This window comes from Mauremys reevesii, linkage group 17 (assembly GCF_016161935.1).
Source record: "Mauremys reevesii isolate NIE-2019 linkage group 17, ASM1616193v1, whole genome shotgun sequence".
Taxonomy (NCBI): Eukaryota; Metazoa; Chordata; order Testudines; family Geoemydidae; genus Mauremys; species Mauremys reevesii.
In genome coordinates, this window is record NC_052639.1 from 11206011 (window position 1) to 11228544 (window position 22534).

At 54.1% G+C, this 22534-nt stretch overlaps 1 non-coding gene across 1 annotated transcript; it reads left to right on the forward strand.

The window, feature by feature from the left end:
• The first annotated feature begins 11017 nt into the window (after window positions 1-11017).
• On the forward strand, window positions 11018-11089 carry TRNAQ-CUG. The gene has a single exon. It is a non-coding gene; the product is annotated as a tRNA-Gln (tRNA).
• The last annotated feature ends 11445 nt before the right edge of the window (window positions 11090-22534 follow it).

Here is a 22534-nt window from a genome sequence, read left to right on the forward strand (position 1 = left end):
TCTCTATTTGAAATAGTTAGATAACATCCTTAATGTTTTATTATTCTTCATGTCTCCACATTAATCCTTTTTATATTGATAGTTCCCAATGTATCCTCTGCCAAGAAATGGACTTTGTGCAGAGAAAATCCATTTTCTAGTGCCAAAGATATTGATAATTAACATTTATGTCATGAAACTTGTAATACCAGTTTGCTAAAATAAAGCTAAGCTTTTCATTATTATTTTAGAGTTTAATTTAGTCATCCAAGGTTACTCAGCTTCATGTTTATAAATTATACAGGGCAGGGACTTAACTCCTCTTGATCGACCTGTTTTGGAATTATGACTGTACAAGTAAGGAGGTTCATAACCTTGTTTGAATATCTGATCCGGCCTTGAAAGAAGGTGATTTATGGGATCGACAAACCCTCATCATTTCAAGAATCGGCATCTGAGAACAAGATTTTCCTCTATAACACAAAGAGCGGAGCAAATCAGTTAAGTCTCTACTAGAAGCTACAACTTTGTTTATGTAAGAGTCATACAAGGTTACAAGGTCTGAGAATAGTCTGCCAGTAAGAGTATGGATTTTAGAACAAATAAATAGCTACATACTGCATAAAAATTGGAAGTTTTGAAACTACTTCTCTGATAATTCAGCACTAGCCATGCTACAGCATGTTCTAATTTACCATTTGGTATATGCTTTTGAAAATACTGAAAGTACATGCCAGTGGTCAACTAAATCATAGAAAATTCAAGCCCTATTTTACATGATGGGTGAGACATTGAAAACTGCATGACTTAGAAATGCCAGTCCCATTAAAAGTTAATGAGACTTATGTTCCTAAATCACTTACTCTCTTTGAAAATCTCACCCATTTTCGTTTCCAGGGCTACTGCTGCCAATCACCAATATTTTTAAGATAGTACATTTTTTGTAATTATCTGGCATAATAAAAGCACCAAAATTGTTTCCTGGAGAAAAACAAATCCAGAAACCCTAAAATACTGCAGCACTTCTGTTTCACTTTCTGTACCAATGATGAGAGGATTCTGTGAAGATAGACTTTTTTTTACAGGATCTGAAAAATTTCTATAGTAATCAAACATATATGCCCATATTAAGCACCATAGACTGCCAAATTCCAGAGAAACAGAAAACACTCTAGACTTGTGCATGGAATCACTTTTATGTGTTATTTCAAATGCCCTTCCTGAAGTTCTTATGGTGATCTGCGGAGGGAGGGGGGAAGAATTCTGAAGATAAAAGTAAATTCCAGTGCCATTTCTATGATTGTGGAACCATGGGAAGCCAGGTGCACTGAATTTATCACAGTATTTACATTACTGTTACAAATCCAAATGTTTCACCTATTTTCTAGGAATACTTCACCTTGGTTAAAAAGAACCAAGCAAAATCACGGTGCAACGGTAATACAATTAGGGCATTACCGATGCACCCAAACTTGTAGATTGTGCAAGGAATATCAGGTTGCAACCTGTATAAGTGCAGGTAACTGTGCAAAAAGGGGCTAAAACTGTTTTTCTTTAATAATTGTATTCTCTGCCATGCATTGTCAGGGATTGAAGAAAGCACATGCCCAGCTTTCATTATCGGAAGATAACCTTCCAAATGTAAACCAGTGCAGACCTGTCTTCCTGAGTCTGCAAACTGGCAGTTCCAGAGCTTCTATTCCGCCTCACAATGCTGCCAAGCACTAGCAGCTTTGGTCAGTTTCACTGCTGTTATTCAGAACCCCAGGGGTGACGGTAAAACTGAGAAAATTGGTGCCTCTTTCAGGAAAAGTAAGTTCAAGAAGAATCCGGCACTGGAGCTATTCATAGAGAAGCTCAATCTCGCTTCCCTCCTCCCATGGAGTAGGAGGAGGGAGGGGATTTCTCCCTTTGGGTCTTGAAAAAACAAGAGTGAAAAACAGGGTGCTGGGCTATGGGGGAGATCTGTGTGTGTCATGGCACTGTGGGTCTGTGTGGGGCATTGTGCAGTTATGGTGTGGGGCTGTGGGGAAGGGCACTGGGAGGGAGGAAGGAAGGGAGGGGAAATCTGTGTGTATTGGGAAACTAGAGAGTGGGGGTTTCTGTGTGGGGTGCTGGGCAGCTGTGGTGGGGCTGTGGGCAGGGGTGTGCTGGGCGAGGTGTGTGTGCACAGCACTGTGCATTTGTGGTGGAAGAGTTGTAGGGGGGTGCTGGGCAGGGGAGCTCTGTGGCACAGCATGGGCGCACCCCAATAGGAAAGGGCACGCTGGTAGCACACGGCCAGGCGGACCAGTGTGCCTCTGGCTACCCACGGGGCTGCGCACCTGTGTCTGTCTGTCTCCCCCCCAGCTCCACCAACGTGGCCTGATAGTTCACGCTTGCGATCTGGTCACCCTCCCGCTCCCTCCATCCTTCACTCCCTCCATCCTTCACTCCCTTCCCTGCGTCCCCCCAGCCCTGTCCTCTGTCCCGTCCCCTGTCTCCATCCGTCCCTGCCCCCTTCGTCCCCTCCGTCCCATCCCTGCATCCCCCCAGCCCTGTCCTATGTCTCGATCCGTCCCTGCCCCCTTCGTCCCCTCTGTCCCGTCCCTGCATCCCCCCAGCCCTGTCCTCTGTCCCGTCCCCTGTCTCCGTCCGTCCCCTCCATTGCTGACACCACCACTCAGCACCCGTCCCCTCCCGTTCATTTGCAGCCCAGCTCAGCCCCGGTCACTCTCGCCAGCTGGGGCCGGGCAGCTCCCCTGCGCTGCGATCCAGCACCGGGCACCGCGGAGCACCGGGCAGGCTGTGCAGGGTGGGGAGGGATACTCGCATTGCTGACACCTGCCTGCCTCAGGGCTTTCTCCCTGCCCGCCGCGAGGATCGCCAGGGAGGGCAGCAGCGTGCCGCTGAGAGCCGTGTCCAATTGGCCGGGTGGCTGCCTGCAGACAGCACGGGGGAGAGAACCAGACAGCCCTGTAACGCAGCCGCTGCTCGGGACCCGGATCCACGCTGCTGTGCCACCGAGACCCATCAAGTGCCACGGGAGCGGGGGACACCCCCCCCACCCCTGGTATGTGTCTGGGGCTGCTGGGGCTGGGAGCCCGGGGGAGAGTCCAGCTGGGGTGTGGCTCAAAGGGGGGGGGGGGTAAAAACGTTGCACCAAAAATATGAAAAAGTTGCCAGACAAAAACCCTTTAATTACAGCTCGGACGCGCCCTCCGGAGCAGGGGCGGGGCCAGCCGCGGTCCCGCCGCCGGGCAGCAGCAGCAGCAGCAGGGGCGGCGCGAGACGGCTCCCGGGATTCGCTCGCGCCGCTGCCGGGGAGCCGCCGCTGCTGCGAGCTGGTGCGCGGGGGAGGGGGTGTCCGCGCGGGCGGGGCTCGCGCCCAGAGCGCTGACACTGCCCGTTGGGAACTGGGACGCCGCGCGGCCGGGCCACCCCACTTGTGACGTCACCGCCCTCTGCCCCCGCCCAACCAGCGTGGTCACCGGGGCTCCGCCCACTGTCGCCGCGGCAACCACCAAAACGTTCTCGGCACACGTGGGGCAGGGAGGGGGGTAAGGCTGGGCCGTGACGCAAACAAAGCAGCTGGCTGGCAGCGCGCGGCAATGACGTCACCGAGGAGGAGTCCGCGACGCGGCGGGCTCCTCCCAGCGCCTCGCGCACCTGGGCTGGAGCGAGGCGGCGCTCGCGCACCTGTGCTGGAGGGACGGAGGGCGGATGGGCAGGGGACGGTTGGAGACGGGACGGGACGGAGGACAGGGCTGGGGGATGCAGGGATGGGACGGAGGGGACGACGGGGGCAGGGACGGATGGAGACGGGACAGAGGACAGGGCTGGGGGGATGCAGGGACAGGACGGAGGGGACGAAGAGGGCAGGGACGGATGGAGACAGGGGACGGGACAGAGGACAAGGATGGAGAGACGCAGGGAAGGGAGTGAAGGATGGACGGAGGGGGAGGGTGACCAGATCGCAAGCGTGAACTATCAGGCCACGTTGGTGGAGCTGGGGGGGAGACAGACAGACACAGGTGCGCAGCCCCGTTGGGAGGCAGAGGCACACTGGTCTGCCTGGCCGTGTGCTACCAGCGTGCCCTTTCCTATGTGCCCTAAGGCATTCCTATGTTATTCCATAACATTCCTATGTGCCATAACATTCTTATGTGCTGAATAAGAGCACATAACATTCCTGTGTTCCCCTCCCAACACCAGGAGGGGTGTGTGTGTGTGTGCCCTTTCCTATTCTTATGTGCTGATCAGTGCTGTGGTAGCAGAACTGAAACTGAAAAGGGAGCAGGCAGGACTATGCACAAAGAGAAAAGGGATGTAGACCTGCCCTTTGTACCCTGCAGGACCTGTGGTCACAGGCCCTTCCTGATTTGGGGGGAACCAAGGAATATAAAAAGTAATCTCTTGTAAATTGAACCAATGTTGTCTGACTGCTAGAGTTGGAATCTTGATACTAATTTTTCCTAATGATTGTAAGTTATTTACAGTCACCTGGCTGGCCTTTGAGGACTGACAAATCACAGCCAGAAGCTCTTTGATTTTTGGGAAGGCCCCAGATCATTTTGCAGCTGGAGTGGGCAGCACCACTCAGGCTACCGTTGATACACTAGGACTATCACAAGTTCTTCTGCTGAGCATCCAGCATGACGTTTGACCACAAAAAGGGGCAGACAAATAGAAGAGGCAATATAGTATGTAGTGGGCTCAGGGATGAGAACAAAGGACTAATCCTAGCGTTGACACTGGCTCCCACTGTGGCCCTGGTCAAATCACATAGGCCAAAATTTCCATACTTGAGTGCCTATAGTTATGTACCTAAATCATTGACTTTAATAGGGTATTAGAGCAGTGGAAGCTACTCCAGCCATTGATCTTTTCCCATTTTGCATACTGAGGAGGGGGAGTGCTTCCTTGTGTCCCCCCTTGCAGGACTCCCAGCACCCACGTGTTACTCATGTGGGTATTGAACATAAAATTTTCCCCATGCAAAAATACATTTTGTTTTCAAACAATCCAAGGACTTAGTTGACACGGAGAATTTTTTTAGAAAAAGGGCAAAATAGCTTGACATTTCAAAAGAAATCACTGTTTAATTTTCTTTATAGTTCAAACATTATTTTAAAGGAGTTGAACTCAGATGTTCCTGAGGTTTAACAATGACTTGTATACATAGCTCCCAGAATGGAACCTGTGCAAACAAGAAATAAACAATAATAGTGTCTTTTAAATTCACTGTATTTTTAATGACACACAGAGGAGAATCAGCCAGGCTGATTCATTGTATTTTCCCTGTGCTGATGAAGGAATTAGAGACAATAACAGAGCTTGACAAAACCAGCTAAAGCCACCAAACCAACTGGAGGGTTAAATCTATCAATCAGCAGTAAATATGAAATATAGGGGTGGGATCAGGGCGATGCCCTGGGAGAAGCCCAGAGAACTCCTCTTCCCCAATTGTCAGAAGAGGGAAGGTGCTGGGATTTTTATCCAAATGCCCTCCCTGAGTCCTGTTTAGAGATTCCGGTTCTTTAACATTATAGCTGTCCCAAGTTTGCATAGTGCAATGCTTGAATTTACATGAAGAGAAAGTAGAGAGTAAGTAGTAAAGTTCTTCCAATTTTAAACCAGATGTATATTAAATTAAATCTGTGCTAATTAATCAGATGCATAAAGAGTATTTAAGACAACAGCTCAGCCCCTCTCACCCACCCTCTCTCCATCACCATTGTCAACTTTCTCTGGATGTGTTTTTATGGATAAACTGAACTGATCTGACTGGCTGAATCAAACAATAAGTTGTTCTAAACGAATCACGATGCTTCAGGTCAATAACTGTTTGGGAAACATCTGTTACGTTACTGCTTCAACATTCAGCTGAGAAAATTATTAGATATATATTCTGATAATTTGAACAGAAACAAAGTCATCGTAACAGAACATTGAGAGAGGACCAAAGCCTTAGGTTTTGAAAATAAATATCACACGTCAACATTTTTTCCATAAATGCTTCGGCAGCGGGAGACCCTTATCCTAAGATAACATTCTCCAGCAGAGAGATGATCTCTTAATTAGAGCAACATGTAAACTACTTTAGGATGCTTGATATAAATCCTGCAAACTGATTCATTGATACTTTTACTAAAATGAATTTTGATATCATGGGATGAAATCCTGGCCCCACTGCCACACCCCTCCCTTGCTGGGCTAATGTCCTGCCCCTGGCCAGGCACTTTGGAGGTTTGAGCTACTCCCTGTGGATCACCCCACTCAAGGAGCGTTCGTTCTAGGAAGCAAGCCGGCTAGACAGGAAAACATCAGACGCTGCTGCTCCCAATGCTACACTCAGTTTTTCAGAAATTAGTCGACTTTATGGCCAGAAGAGACCATTAGAGCATCTAATCTGACCCCCTGCATATCACAGGCCTCCTGTATGCAGGCCCGCCCAGAGGGGGGGGCAAATGGGGCAATTTGCCCCAGGCCCAGCAGGGGCCCCCACGAGAGTTTTTCGGGGCCCCTGGAGCAGGGTCCTTCACTCGCTCCGGGGGCCCCGGAAAACTCTCATGGGACCCGGGCCCCCAGAGCTTCTTCGCTCCCGGTCTTTGCCTGCCAGGGGTCCTTCCTCTCTGGGACAGAAGGACACCCCCCCCGCCACCGAATTACCGCCGAAGCGGAACCTGCCGCCGGAGTGCAGCCGGGTCTTCGGCGGGGGGGGGTCCTTCTGTTCCGGGACCCGCCACTGAAGTGCCCCAAAGGCCCGTGGTGGGGGCTGCACTTCGGGGGCGGGTCCCGCTTCGGCGGTAATTCGGCGGTGGGGGGCCCCCGCTGTGGGTCTTTGGGGCACTTTGGCAGCGGGTCCCGAACGGAAGGACTCTCCGCCGCTAACTTACCGCCAAAGCGGGGCCCCCGCCACCGAAGAGCCTGGACCCCGGAATCCTCTGGGCGGCCCTCGATTTAACAGGGGTTTGTTTCAACTTATTGCCCCGATTAAAATCTATTGGTAAAAGGCAGCCACTGTTGTTAGTACTTGTACCTGTGTTTGGTGCCACCTCCTTTCCCTTTGGCCTTGTAGTTGACCAAGGGCAAAGCTGAACATCTCCTCAGACACCAGGGAGTGTTTATGTCCATTCCTGCGATCTACACCGGGTTTGATGTTGCTGCTTTCAATCCTCTGGCTCTGCCGGGATAAGGAACAATTCAGGCTGTCACTGAACTGAAGGAGGAAGATCAGTTTTTGACAGGAGAGGGACGCCTCCTCTTAAAGGTGTTTGGCTGGCTGGCAGTCCTGATCCCCAGATCTCGCCCGTGGGGCTCCAGCAGTTTGGGGACCGGATCTCTCCCTTGGCCCCACCTGCTGCCTCCAGGCGCTCCTCCCCAGGGGCCCCAGCAGTGCAGCGGAGCTGAGCAGCATCTGCCTGCTCGCTCCAGTGGCTGTCGGCCCCTCCTCATGGCAGGGCAGGGTGGGGCTGGGCCTCCATGCGCTGCCCCCACCCCGAGCCCCTGCAGCCAATGGGACACTGCGGGGGTGATGCCCGGGGGCAGCAGAACGTTGAGGCCCCCCAGCCCACCCCACCTTGGAGACCCAGGTAAGCGCCTGACTCCCTCCCAGAGCCTGCACCGCCACCCCCTCCCCACATACCCCCTCCTCCCTGCAAACTCCCTCCCAGAGCCTGCAGCCCGGTCCACACACACCTGCCCCCAACTCCCTCCCACAGCCTGCACCCTCTCCCTCCACACACACCCTCCTGCCCACCCTAATGTCCCTCCCAGAGCCTGCACCCCCACCCCTCCTCCTGTTCCCCCTACTCCCTGCCCCAGCCCAGAGCCTGCACCCAACACCCAAACTCCCAGAGCCGTACAAGGAATTTTTGTGCCCGAGGCAAGGGCCAGCTCCAGGCTCTTTGGCTGCGGGTCCTTGATCCCTGTCGGAGGGAAGGACCTGCCACTGAATTGCCACCGCCGCTTCATTCATCCTTCGGTGGCAATTCAGCAGTGGGTCCCTGAGTCCTCTCGGAGAGAAGGACCCACTGACGAACTGCCGCCGAAGAAGTGGCAGCGAAGCGCCTCTGATCGTGGTAGAGCTGCGCCCCTCCACTTTCTGCATCCGAGGCAAGTGCCTCACTCGCCTCGCCCATGTTACGGTGCTGCAAACTCCATCCCAGAGCCTGCACCCCAGAACCCCACCCCCACCCAAACTCCCTTCCAGAGACCAGCCTCTCACCCCTTCTGCACCCAAACTCCCCCCAGAGGCTGCACCCCTCCTGCACCCCAATCCCCAGCCCCAGCCCAGGGCCTGCACCCTAGACCTCCTCCCCTCACCCAAACTCCCTCCCAGAGCCTTAGGCAGGTGGGGGGTGGAGTTTTGGGGGGCTGGTTCTGGGCGGTATGAGTGACATTATTGGCCCACTGGGAGGATTGGAGGACTGGCCCTGGCCCTAAGGTAAATTGAGGTTGAGACCCTGCTTTAAGGGATTGGAGCAATGCTGGGGAGACTGATGGGCAGGGAGCTGGGGAGCTGTGTGTGCTCCAAGGAGAGTTGTTGTGCTCTGGTGACACAGAGCGGGGGTGGGGAGTTTGTAAGCTGTGGTGTTTGTATAGAGATAAAGTTTACTAACCCCCAGGTTAAAAACTGTTCCTGCTCTGGGCTATACAGGATGTTCTCTGTTGAGAGTATAGCTCAGTGGGTGAATGTTTCCCTGTAGGGTAATGGGTTCCTAGTTCCACTCCAAATGAGTCACTTAAAGAAACTTTTTCAAATGTAAATCGATTTCACACCCATCTCCAGTATGTTCAGGAGTTCGCTGAAGTTGAGGGGGGCTTGAAATGAATTTAAACACTATTTTCCTATGCAAATGAATAAAGACCTAGCAGAGCTGCCCAGCAGCTGAATTCAGTTCCAGTCCTCAGCGTCTCTAAGAGGGACACTCGGTAGCTGAGGCATGTGGGACACCTCTGGGATGATGACAGGAGAAAAAATGCTGGATTCAATGAAAGCTGAGACCATAGGAGGAGAAGGTGAATGGCAACACCACACATAGTCATAACACTCAGACACGGGGCTTCACTGTCACTACCCCTGTGTTTTCCATCATTTATATCCAGGGGTGAAAGTAACTTACAGGACTTACCGGTACTGCCGGAGTCCCGAGGGGGCGTGGCCTCATCCAGAAGGGGCGTGGCCTCATCTGGGGGGGCGTGGCCTCTCAAGATTTAAAGGCCCTGGAGTACCAGCTGTGGCTGGGAGACCAAGGGCCTTTAAATGAACCAGGGCCTCCCAGCTGCAGAGGTAGCCCTTTAAATTCTGGCCCCAGCCCAGCCACCAGAGCCGCGGCCGGGATTCAAAGGGCTCTGGGCTGACCGCAGCCGCAGCAGCCCAGAGCCCTTTAAATCCGGCCCCAGCCTGGCCGCCGGAGCCGTGGGTGGGGGGTTTAAAGGGCTCTGGGCTGCCAGCTGTGGCGGGGAGCCTAGAGCCCTTTCAATCCCCACAGCAAAAGCCGGTGCAGTCCGGCACGGCGTATTGGCTCTTGCCGCTATGCCGTACCAGCTTGTACCAGCTTACTTTCACCTCTGTTTCTATCCTAAGGAACACACCTCCCCTCCCCACGCACTGTCACACACAACCTTCTCCCTTGAGCCCCATCCAACCCTCCCACACACGCCACGGACACAGCCTCTCGGTGACTCACCCCTATGGGGGCTTGTCTCTGCATCTGCCCAACAGGGGATCAGGGAGCCGAAAGGGCCACAGGAGACTAGTGGAGCTAGGCAGGGATAGAAAAGACTTCCCCTCCCTTTCCTTCCCCTCCCTGAGTCCCGTTAATCTCACCCATCAGATGTTCCAGCACCAGGTGGGCTCAAAGCACCAACCTTCCCCTGAGCAACGGAAGGGGGAACCAGCTCTTTCACATGGAAGGAGGCTCCCCACCTCTGCTGCTGCCATTCTGCAGCCTTTCATATGGATTTGTATTAGCTAATGCAACCCCCCCACTCCTCTAATCCAGCTATGAAACATGGAGACAAGCTCCTGAAAGCAGGGCCCAGTGGTGCAATGGGTTAGTGCCCAGTACTTACAGAGCAGTGCTGAGTGGAGTGATGCTGAGGTTGTGAGTTCAAACCTCACCTGCAGCCCTAGTTTCCTTTAAGCAAATGGCTTCTGCCAATCAGTTTGCCCTGCAGAAAATACAATTCCTGCTCAGAAAACACTGAGGTCCCCTTGCTTTACAGAGAGCAGGGCAGATTCCACAGATCTACCAGGCTCTGCCCTCCACCAGCTGCCTGTGTCAGGAGGGGTCAGGCAGAGCCCAGAGCACTGCCCCTGACTCCCTCTCAGTCTTTGCTCCCCAAACCACCTGTGTGCTCACCCTCTTCGCTGTGAGACTCAAACCCTGCCTGGCTTGCTGTATGCTGGTGTGGTTTTCATCTAGTCACGTTGATGTGCATGTGGGTCCTGTGTGATTTTGGTGGATGTCTTGCATAGTTCTGTGTGCATGGATGTGTGTATGATTTTTGCATTAATATTGTTTTTTGCTTTGTATTCTTTTGATATGTGGGTTTTGTGTTTCCTGTTGTGGGCTTTTGCTGTATTTTTGGTGTGGATTTGTTCTTTCTATATTTTGTGAGGTTTTCCTTTTTGTGTATATGGCTCTGTGTGCTGTGTGGGTTTGGTTTTTGTTATGTCTGTGTGGGCCTGTGCAGTGTGTGATTTTCTCATTCTCTGTGTGCGTGTTTGTCTCCCTGTTTGTATCTTCATGTGTAAATTTACTGGAACTTTTCAAAATCTGCACAGCTTTGCCAATTTTCACCAGGAATTTTTCTCCATTAACAAATTCTCACTTGTTCCCTACCCGTTGGTTGTTCCCTACCCGTTGGTGACCATTGCCCCAGGGGCCTGTCAGTCTCAGGGTCCTGATTTCCCATTGGCCCTTCCCCCTTCTATTGGGACTGGGAACTAGCCAACCAAACCCCACTAAGTTTTAGTAAAGGGCCAACAGTCCCTTACACAAGCCAGCCCTGTGAGAGTCTCCAATGTCCCGAGAGACCAATACAAGCTGGTCCCATGGTGTAACGGGCAGCACTCAGGACTCTGAATCCTGCAATCTGAGTTCAAATCTCAGTGGGACCTTGTGTTAGCTGGTGGTAAAGATCTGGTGCTCAAAGTGCTTTCCTGTCTCCAGCTATACAAAAGTGGGTCATTTCCCTCCTGCTGGTTAACTCCTTTCCCCACCAGAGCCAGGTCTTTGGTGGGGGTTTAGAAGTGGCTCTAGTGGTTGGGATTCTCACTGCTTCACCTGATGCCCACAAGTCTGGTGCTTGTAGCCACACTTTTCCTCTTGCTCACATGGCACTTGAAGAAAGCAGTGCCAGGGCCAGGCTTGATAGGCAGGAGGGAGGCAGAGTCCCAGGCTGGAGCCCAGCACACCTCTCCTCCTCTGGGCACCTGGAGCAGAGGCGGCTGGTGCTGACAGCTCCGAGGGAAGGCTTATAAGCCACAGAGCGACTGAGGGCGGGGCTAGACGAGGGCAGGACCATGCCTATGTGTGGCCAGCAGACAGGCAACAAGACTCCCGGCCAGCCTGCTCCCTGCCATGCCAAACCCCCACTGAAGGCCACCCGCAGACCACCATGCGGGGTGGCTGCTGATGCTCTGTGTCCAACATCAGTAGACGGTAGGAAAGCAGGGCCAGCCCCCCTGGTGGGGCCTCTTACCGTTCCCATACTCCATGCTCACTTTTGCAGTGGGGCAGGAGATGTTATCCCAAGAGGCTTTTCTCCAGCTGGTGAGAAGCAGAGAAACATCCAGGCTCCCAAGGCGCTATGTAGCAACCCCCCTCAAGCACAGGGACAGAGGGAAACTGCTCCACACGCTAGCCCGGGCAGCCGTCCATTTCCTTTGGGAATTCAGGAATAGCAAAGGCTAGACTGGAAGCACCTGGGGCTCATGCCCCAGCCTTTGTGACATCCAACCCCCAACTCCTTCCCGGGGCTCTAGCTGAAGCCAGAGCATTGGCCTGAGCGGCCAAGAAGAGGTTCCAGATTTGAAAGGAGCAGGACTTTCAGCACGAAGGTAAAACTGCATCAACACAACCACAAAGGGACTTGACCCCTCAAGTTCTTGATTCAAAGTCAGGCACCTTATCCGTTAAGCCACACGGGCGCCTACTTCATGCACTTCTTTGGAAAAGGTGGACACTGTGGGTACGTCTACACTACGGGACTATTCTGAATTTGCATAAACCGGTTTTGTAAAACAGATTTTATAAACTCGAGTGCGCGCGGCCACACTAAACACATTAAATTGGTGGTGTGCGTCCATGGTCCGAGGCTAGCGTCGATTTCTGGAGCGTTGCACTGTGGGTAGCTATCCCGTAGCTATCCCATAGTTCCCACAGCCTCCCCCGCCCCTTGGCATTTCCGGGTTGAGATCCCAGTGCCTGATGGGGCAAAAATCATTTTCGCGGGTGGTTCTGGGTACAGCCTCACCCTCCCTCCTCCCTGACAGCGGCAGACAACCGTTTCGCGCCTTTTTGCTTGGTGAACCGTGCAGACGCCATAGCACAGCAAGCATGGACCCTGCTCAGCTCCATACCGATATCTTGGTTGTTTTAAAATCCTCGCGCACTCTCGTTCAGTTTTTGCTGACCCAGGAACTTCGAACCGAGGCGAGTAAGAGGCGGATACGGCAGCGCGGCGATGACAGTGATGAGGACGTGGACACAGAATTATCTCAAACCGCGCGCCCCCGCGCTGTGGAGATCCTGAAGGTAATGGGGCAGATACTATACAATGAACGCCGATTTTGGGCCCAGGAAACAAGCACTGACTGGTGGGACCGCATTGTGTTGCAGGTGTGGGACGATTCCCAGTGGCTGCGAAACTTTCGCATGCGTAAGGGCACTTTCATGGAACTTTGTGACTTGCTTGCCCCTGCCCTGAAACGCCATAATACCAAGATGAGAGCAGCCCTCACAGTAGAGAAGCGAGTGGCGATAGCCCTGTGGAAGCTTGCAACGCCAGACAGCTACCGGTCAGTCGGGAATCAATTTGGAGTTGGAAAATCTACTGTGGGGGCTGCTGTGATGCAAGTAGCCAAAGCAATCACTAAGCTGCTGCTACGAAAGGTTGTGACTCTGGGAAACGTGCAGGCCATAGTGGATGGCTTTGCTGCAATGGGATTCCCTAACTGTGGGGGGGCGATAGATGGAACCCATATCCCTATCTTGGCACCGCAGCACCAGGGCACCCAGTACGTAAACCGGAAGGGGTACTTTTCAATGGTGCTGCAAGCACTGGTGGATCACAAGGGACGTTTCACAAACATCCACGCGGGATGGCCAGGAGGGTTCATGACGCCGCGTATTCAGAAGCACTACTCTGTTTAAACGGCTGCAGCAAGGGAATTACTTCCCAGACCAGAAAATAACAGTTGGGGATGTTGAAATGCCTGTCGTTATCCTGGGGACCCAGCCTACCCCTTGATGCCATGGCTCATGAAGCCATACACAGGCAGCCTGGACAGTGGTCAGGATCTGTTCAATTACAGGCTGAGCAAGTGCAGAATGGTGGTGGAATGTGCATTTGGCCGTTTAAAGGCGCGCTGGACGCACATTACTGACTCGCTCAGACCTCAGCCAAACCAATGTCCCCTATGTTATTGCTGCTTGCTGTATTCTCCACAATCTCTGTGAGAGTAAGGGGGAGACCTTTATGGCGGGGTGGGAGGCTGAGGCAAATCACCTGGCCACTGATTACGCGCAGCCAGACACCAGGGAGATTAGAAGAGCACACCAGGAAGCGGTGCGCATCAGAGAAGCTTTGAAAACGAGCTTCATCAATGGCCAAGGTACAGTGTGACTGCTGTGTTTGTTGATGAACACCCAACCCCCTTGATTGACTCAGTCCCTGTAAGCAACTCCCCCTCCCCCTTCGAGTACAGCTTACTTATGCAAATAAAGTCACTCTCATTTAAAAAGCATGAATTCTTTATTGATTCATTATAAAAAGAGGGAGAGAAGTAAGGGTGTGCTTTGGGAGGAGGAAAGGAGGGATGGAGAAGGCCATTAAAAAAAATTCAGAGTAACGGCATCCTTCTGGTTGGGCTGTCCACGGGGGTGGAGTGGGCGGGTGCACGGAGCCTCCCCACGCTGCCTTACACGTCTGGGTGAGGAGGCTAAGGAACATGGTGAGGGGAGGGTGGTTATACAGGGCTGCAGCGGCACTCTGTGATCCTGCTGCCGTTCCTGAAGCTCCACAAGACGCCGGAGCATGTCAGTTTGATCACGCAGCAGCCCCAGAGTTGCATCCCGCCACCGCTGATCTTCCTGCCGCCACCGCTGATTTTCCTGGCGGTCTTCCTGCCGCCACCTCTCATCTCGGTTGTCCCTCCTGTCCTCACGTTCATCCCTCCTGTCCTCACGTTCACTGGCCTCTTTCCTGTAATTTGAAACCACGTCCTTCCACTCATTCAGATGAGCTCTTTCATTGCGTGTAACTTCCATAATATCCGAGAACATCTCATCTCGCGTCTTCTTTTCCTCCGCCTTATCTGTGCTAGCCTTTGGGATGGAGGAGGGACGCTTGAAAAATTGCAGCTGCATGAGGGAGATAAATATTTAGAAAGATACATTTTACAGAACAATGGTTATACTGTTTCACAGTGAACATCACTATTCACCTAGCACATGTGATTTCCCTACAAGGTCGCATTTTTCATCTTAATAGTGACCGCTTGCAGCTCTGGGTTTACAGATCTCACAGACACATCAGGTCCAGGCATCAGAATTCAGCTTGCATGCGGCCATGGTAAGCCACTGTCTCAGTGATTTACCCTCCCCCCCAAAGCATGGCTAATACCACGCTAGCTCCCTGCTAATCAACAACCTTCCCTCCCCACCCACCGGTGACCAAACAGAAAAGATCATCGGCATTTCACTCCTCCTCCCCGCTTCGCTACGTGCAGGAAAGTGTTTTTAAGCTGCTGCATTCCATGAAACCAGTAGAAAAATGGCCACCCCCCTTACTTAAATTCCTGATTTTTAACCAGGTTATCCTGAACGATATCACTTTGCTGAGGATAACAGAACAAGATAAAGAGCGGATGCTTCTTGAATGCCAGCAGTCCCCGGGACCATACGCTGCGATGCTTTGCCACGCAATGATCCCTGATTACTTGCTACATGCATGGCATGGTAAAGTGTCCTACCATGGTGGGCGGAACAAGGATGCCTTGCCCAGAAACCTTCTGCAAAGGCTTCTGGAGTACCTACAGGAGCGCTTCATCGAGATGTCCCTGGAGGATTTCCTCTCAATCCCCGGACATGTTAACAAACTTTTCTAAGTAACTATACTGTCTGCGAATGCATCCCAAGTCCTCTGGGCAAATCAATCATTAAAAAAGGCTTGCTTAAAAAAAAATCTGTGGAGATTTAGTCGCACTGAGGCACAGGAGGGAGGAGGAGGAGGAATCCTGCTGACAGGCAGTGGCTGTGCAGAAAGAGGAGGAGTTCTGGGGACTTTCTTTTGCCTCTCTTTTGCCTGCCTGCTCACTCCTGTGGTGAACGGTGAAGATGCTCTTAACAAGCCCAGGTAGCTCAGGTGGTAAAGCATCAGGCTTTTAATCTGAGGGGCCAGGGTTCAAGCCCCTGTCTGCGTGCTCAGCTTTTAAGTTGCCTTGTGTTCCAGGAGCCAAATTCTGTTTACAGCCACATGCGGATTCCCAGAAGCTGTGGCCATTTCCTGGAAAGGCTCCTTTCCTTAGCGATCAGGAGAGAGGTCACATCCACAGGAGCAGGTGTAGAAAGCACAGTCTCTGGCTGCCAGGAAGCGGTGTGCCAACATAGCGTTCTCTACAATGGCGTTTAGATCGGGATAATTTACATGGCTCAGCACCCCCAGTTCCAGCACCTCTGCCCAGGCAGCTCCCCCAGCCTGACACACACACACAGCCCCTGCATCCTCCTCAGCCCAGAGGAGTCCCCAGCTGAGTGGGGAATCAGAACCCCCCGAAATTACCCTGGGACCAGCATGATCTGCCTCCGCCCTGCCCTGCTCTGCATGTATTCGGAGTGAGTCGGTTTCCCTGTCCTGCCATGTGTCTCTTCTCCTCCCCAGTTCCTTCCAAACCACCCCATTTCCCCTGCACCCCGGGCTGGGTCTCTGCCAACCCCCCTTCTCCCCTCCTGCCCCCAATATCTCCCTGCCCCTACAGGTCTATAGGGCTGGATCCCTCCCTCCCCCCTTCTCCCCTCAGTTCCTGCCTCTGGGGGTCTATGGAGATGGGTCTCTCTCCCACCATCCCCTCTCCTGCCCCCCCATATCCCGCTGCCTCTATGGGTCTATGGGGCTGGGTCTCTCCCCTCATCCCCTTCCCCAATATCTCCCGGCCCCAGGCTGTGATGTGCTATGACGTGTGCTGGGGCTGTGCTGTGTGCTGGGGCCAGGGCTGGCTCCAGGGTTTTTGCCGCCCCAAGCGGCAGGAAAAAAAAAATCTGTGATCACAATCGGCGGCAGCTCCACTGCACCACTTTCTTCTTCAGCAGCAATTCAGTGGCAGGTCCTTCCCTCCAAGAGGGACCGAGGGACCCGCTGCCGAATTGCTGCCAAAGACTCCGACATGCCGCCCCTTCCCCTGGGCTGCCCCAAGCACCTGCTTGCTGAGCTGGTGCCCGGAGCCGGCCCTGGCTGGGGCTGTGACGTGCTGGGACCTGCTCACTCCCCGAGGGCAACTCACTCACTTGAAACCAGCAGGACAGAAGGTGTCATGTGTCCATGGGTGGGGTTATGCAGATGAGCAGTGTCTGGCGGCAGTAGGGAGAGCAGCGAGATGAACCGAAGGAGCCCGGCGGAGAAAATTCTCTGCGTGTGGACAGAATCCCACCAGTTTTCTCTGTGTTGGGGGTGGGGGGCAGATTTCATGATATCATAGCCCCTGGGGGAGGGGTTTGAATCATAAGTCCAAAGTGGGAGAACAACTCCCCCCACTTGTGCTCAGTCTCCACTAGGGGGCTGGGCTGGGATCACTAGGGAGGGAAGCACAGGGAAAAACAGTTTCCCCTATGGAACCCAGGAGTCCTGGATCCCAGTTCACTCCACCCCAGAGCCAGGATAGAACCCAGGGGTCCTGGTGCCCAGCCCTCCCCTGCTCTGACCACTCAACCCCACTGCCCTCCCAGGGTGGTGCAGGGTCACTGCGTCTGGGTCTCAGCTCAGCTAAGGGCCTTGACTGATTTTCCCAAAGTGCTTCCTTCTGAATCCATCCGACGAAGTGGGGATTCACCCACGAAAGCTCATGCTCCCACACGGCTGTTATTCTATAAGGAGCCACAGGACTCTTTGCTGCTTTTACAGATCCGGCACATCTGCCCCCCCTGCCCAGTCACTGCCCACCCCCGTGTGGGGGCACCAGCACTGTGCCGGGTCGTGATGGGAAATTGTCCAAGCTGGCCCAGGAGAGACGTGTGTGTCCCTGCTGCCCCTGCTGGTGGGTCTGAGCCCTACTCTGTGTGTGTGTGCATCTGTGACACTGTTTGTATCAGTGTGTTGCTGGGCTAACCACTAGGAAATGGCTTTGCAGGATTTTGTATTCTGCAGCAAGTCACACACACACACACACATACACACACTCTGACGCACAAAGAGACTCACACAATCGCAAGAACACTCAGACACCACACACCCAGAGGGACATGCTAGCCCAACCCCCAAAGAGAGCAACAATCACCGCCCCCAGCCACACTCACAATCACCCCCCCCACACAGACCATAATATTCACAATCGTGCTCAGAGATACAACTGCACGCAGTTCACTCCCACAGCTCCCAATACAAGGACCTCCTGCCCCACACAGCATGTGCCAAGGCCTGCGGAACTCACTGCCACTGGATGGCTACCAATGAGAATGATCCCCTCATGCAGGATCATGTGCTTGGACCCCTTGTCCCCTCTTGGGGTGCGCTGTGCAGCGTGGCTGGGGATTGTGCAATGGCCCAGCACCAGGCAACGCAGAACGGACACCACACGCCCTGCCCTGCCTCAACTGAGCTACTCTCCTGGTGCATTGGAGACCAGTACCCCACACCGTGGCACTCCTGCCCCACTGGGGGAGAGCTGCAGCCCCCGCCACATTCCGCAGAGGGGAGAAGGGTCAGGCCAGCCAGCCCTTGTAAGATGGGGAAATCTCCACTGGGGTCGACGGTATGGGGCTGCGACATACAGAGAAATAGTTGTCGTGCTGGCAGAGGGCGGCAGAGCGCATACACACACACACAATTGCAAACATACACAGACACATGCATGAATCCTGACACACACACACACAATTGCTAATATACACAAACACCCGCACAAATCTAGCCAACACCAACACAAGCCTGAGAGCCAGGGGAGCAGAGCAGGCTGGGGCCGGGTAACTCCACTTCCCGCAGGAGGTAGCCAGCCCCCCATCCCCCACGGAGGCCTGGGACCAGCCCCCCCTCTGCTTGCCCCCACGGAGGCCTGGGGCTCCAGCCTGCTCTGCTCCCCTGGCTCTCAAGCTTGAGGGGAGGGGGGAACCGCCCCACAGCACTCGCCGGCGGCGTGGCTGGGAGCCAGGGAAGTGGACCAGGCTGGGGCTGGGTCACTCCACTTACCATGCAGGGAGTGCAGGGAGGGGGGCGGGGCTGGGGCCATGGGGAAGAGCCGGGCAGCCCCCCTGCAGCAGCTCCCCACCCCAGCTCACCTCCACTCCGCCTTCTCCCCTGAGCTCGCTGGCACCGCTCCACTTCTCCCGCCTCCCAGGCTTGTGGTGCCAATCAGCTGTTTAGTGCCGCAAGCCTGGAAGGGGAGGAGAATTAGAGCGGGGGCGGCGTGCTCAGGGCAGAAGACGGAGCAGAGGTGAGCTGGGACAGGGAGTGGGTCCCTGCACGCCCCATTGCTTGCTGCAGGCAGCCCTCCCCAAACCTCCCAGCCCCTGCCCCAGCTCACCTCCACTCCACTGCCTCCCTGAGTGCGATTTTTGGTGCCCCAACCACTTGGCACCCTGGACGGCCGACTAGTTCGCCTAGTGGTTGCACCGGCCCTGGCCACTGCCTATCATCAGGATTCCTCCTCGGTGAGACTAAATCTCCCCACCTAGACAGCCGGTCCATCCGCTGCACCCCAGCCCCCATGCCCGAGCCTCCCTGCCAAAGCCCTGCACCTGGCTCCAGACAATTAAGTCTCACGTGTCGCTGGGAACTCCACTTCTTGTGCCCAGAGAGTCTCGGCCCCCCTCAGTAGCTGACCTGAGAAACACAGTGTCTGCAAAAGCAGCAAAGAGTCCTGTGGCACCTTATAGACTAACAGACGTACTGGAGCATGAGCTTTCGTGGGGGAATCCCCACTTCGTCGGACGCATCAGTGTCTGCCTTTTCCAAAGAAGTACCTAGAGGGACTTTTACCATGTGGCCTAATGGATAAGGCGTCTGACTTTAGATTAGACAATTGAGGGTTTGAGTCCCTTCGTGGTTGTGCTTGTCCGGTTTTACCTTTGTGCTGAAAGTCCTGCTCCCTTCAGGGCCTGAACCTCTTCTTGGCTGCTCAGGCCAATGCTCTGGCTTCAGCTAGAGCCCCGGGAAGGAGTTGGGGGGTGGGCGTCACAAAGGCTGGGGCATGAGCCCCAGGTGCTTCCAGTCTCGCCTTTGCCATTCCTGACTTGCCAAAGAAAATGGGCGGCTGCCCGGGCTAGGGTGTAGAGCAGTTTCCCTCTTCCAAATGTGCATCTGTCCCTGTGCTTGAGGGGGGTTGCTACATAGCGCCTTGGGAGCCTGGGTGTTTCTCTGCTTCTCGCCAGCTGGGGAAAAGCCTCTTGGGGTAAAATCTCCTGCCCCACGGCAAAAGCGAGCACCTTGAGTGGGAACGGTAAGAGGCCTCACCAGGGGGGCTGGCCCTGCTTTCCTACCGTCTTCGATAATGGCCACAGAGCATCAGCAGCCGCCCCGCATGCTTGTCTGCGGGTGGCCTTCAGTGGGTGTTTGGCATGGCAGGGAGCAGCCTGGCTGGGTGCTTTGTGCCTGTCTGAAGGCCACACCTAGGCATGGTCCTGCCCTCCTCTAGCCCTGACCTCAATTGTTCTGTGGCTTTTAAGCCTTCCCTTGAGCCATCAGCACCAGCCGCCTCTGCTCTAGGTGCCCAGAGGAGGAGAGGTGCTGGGCTCTGTGACAAAGTGGGGGATTTTCTTAGGGTTTGCTGTGTTTTCCAGTGGTTTGCATGCACAGGGAGTGGGACTCAGTGTTCCCAGGTGTTACTGGTTTAACGAGGTGAGGGGAAAGGGAGTTTGTTGCTACAGAAGACCGGAGAGGGACTTGGGACCCCGGCTGATGGCCTGGAGGATGGAGACCCCAGCGACTGGTGACCTGGTGACCCAGAGACCCAGCTCAGGAGTCACAGGCGGTTCTGGCCAGTGGGAGGACAATGGGCTGCGGGAGAGGACCCCGTGACCAACCTGTTCCAGCCAGAGGAGGGCGGAGAGGAGAGGAGGCCCAGGCAACCCTGTTTACCTGGAGAAAAGACAATGGACAGCGGTGGGGCTTGGGGCCGGAGATATCGGAGGCCTAGCTGGGAAGCGGGGGGCTTGGGGCTGGCGAGGGGAAGCAGGCAGAGCCCACCTGGCTGCAGGGGGACTGGGATGTGCTGTTATTGTGAGAGGCCAGGCCTGAGGCCCTGAGAGTTTCCTGTGCTGTGTTCAACTCTCAATAAACCCTCCTGTTTTACGCTGGCTGAGAGTCGCTCTGGGCTAGAGAACAGGGGGCCTCATCCCCTTCGGGGGTGAGGAGGCCCAGGGGGTCCAGAGCGCGTGGACTCCCTGAGGGGCCCACGGCGAGAGACAGATGTGCTAAGGCTCAGAGAGGGGCAGCTCCAGGAGGTGGAGGGGCCTGACCCCAAGAGAGAGTGGACCCCCGAGAAGGGCTGTCGCACTGAAAGGGGCACCCCCCATGGACCGCACGGGGCCAAGAGTGGGCACGATCTGTGAGTCCGTGACAGGCAGTGACATCACAAAGGCCTTTTGCAGGACCTCAGACTATTGGCCAAAGGTGGTGGGGAGGTGGTGACCTCACAGAGAGATGCTGACATCAGCCAGGCAGGACAGGGGCGAGGGGCCAGGGAAACCTCAGAGACCCTGTGGCTTTGCTTCAGCAAGTCTCCCTATCCAGGTCTCTCTTTGAGGACTGGGGGAGTATTGGGGTTCACGTACCTGAGCGCCAGGAGGAACCTCTTTCGAGTTTTCTCCTTCCCTTTTAGTGATTTTACTAGAAAACAGCCGACCCTGTTTAGACGGTAAGAGCCTCCTCGAGGGAAGGGGTGTCCTGGGGGTGTCACAGTTCAGATGCCGGTGCTCCCCCATTCAAGGAAGTTCCCACCACCCTGATCTGTGTTCGCAGGGTGGGAGAGAGCAGCATCCACAGCAGTGATTTGCTCCTGGCTGCTGGAGCAGAGCAGCAGGCTCAGCTGTCAGAACTTCCTGGAGCTATGAAAGGGGAGAGGCCCATGGCTCTGTAGCAGGACTGCAGGGCAGGCGAGTTCACAGAGGGTATTGTGGGATACTGGCAGAGGCCAGTTATGGTGATATAATGAACAGCAGTGTCTACACTGACACTCTGTCACTTTAAGTTTGCTGCAAAAAGCTCTACTCTTCTCATTGAAGTGGTTTTATTTTGCCACCAAAACAGGGCAGTTTTGTCGCCAAACGTGGCATTGCAGTGTGTACACCAGCCAAAAGCTGCTGACCGAGGGAGCGTTGTGTGTTTTTCACACACCAGAGCAATATAATTCTGCTGAAATAACTTTGTAGTGCAGATCTGGCCAAAGATTCACACACACACAGCTTGCAAGGAAAACCTCACCTGCTCCTCTGCTTTGTGGGGCCAGGTGGGGCCCAGGGAGTCAGGTGTGAGCAGACACTGTACCTTAGTCACAGGCAGGCTCTATGGTTTAGCTGGTTAAAATACCTGTTTTGTAACCAAGAGATCCTGGGTTCAACTCCCAGTGGTGCCTTGTTGAGATGTTTTGAGAGCACCTGGTATTGGCTACTGTCAGAAGACAAAATACAGAGCTAGATGGACCTTTGGTCTAGCCCAGTGTGGTTTTTCTTATGGTTTAAATTACACTCACAGGCACTGATAATAGAATTACTGAAAGTTTGGGATTTAAGAGCTGATAGGTCAGTGGGCCAAGCCCCTCATGGATGACCCCCTCCCTCTGGGACAGAGGCAGGTTTTGGCTCTCGCACCAAATGCTCATTGTGGCTGCCAGAATCTGTGGGCAGCTCATTTAGTTTCCACCCAGGGTTGAGTCCCTGGTTCACACATCGAGGATAACAACCCTTTGTTTCTCCTGCCCCAATAACATGGAGACTGGGAATGCAACACCAGCCACAAGTGATCATTTCGGCAAGCAACCCAACCTATTTCCAACATACTGTAAATCCACATGCAGACTCATACACAAAACCTTGCAAGAAAATCTTCCTGAGGGGGTCTGAAGCACCTGCTGCTGGAGGGAAGGAGGGAGCTGTGGGTTGGGATTGAGGAGCAGCGTGAGGAGCGGGGGCCTGTG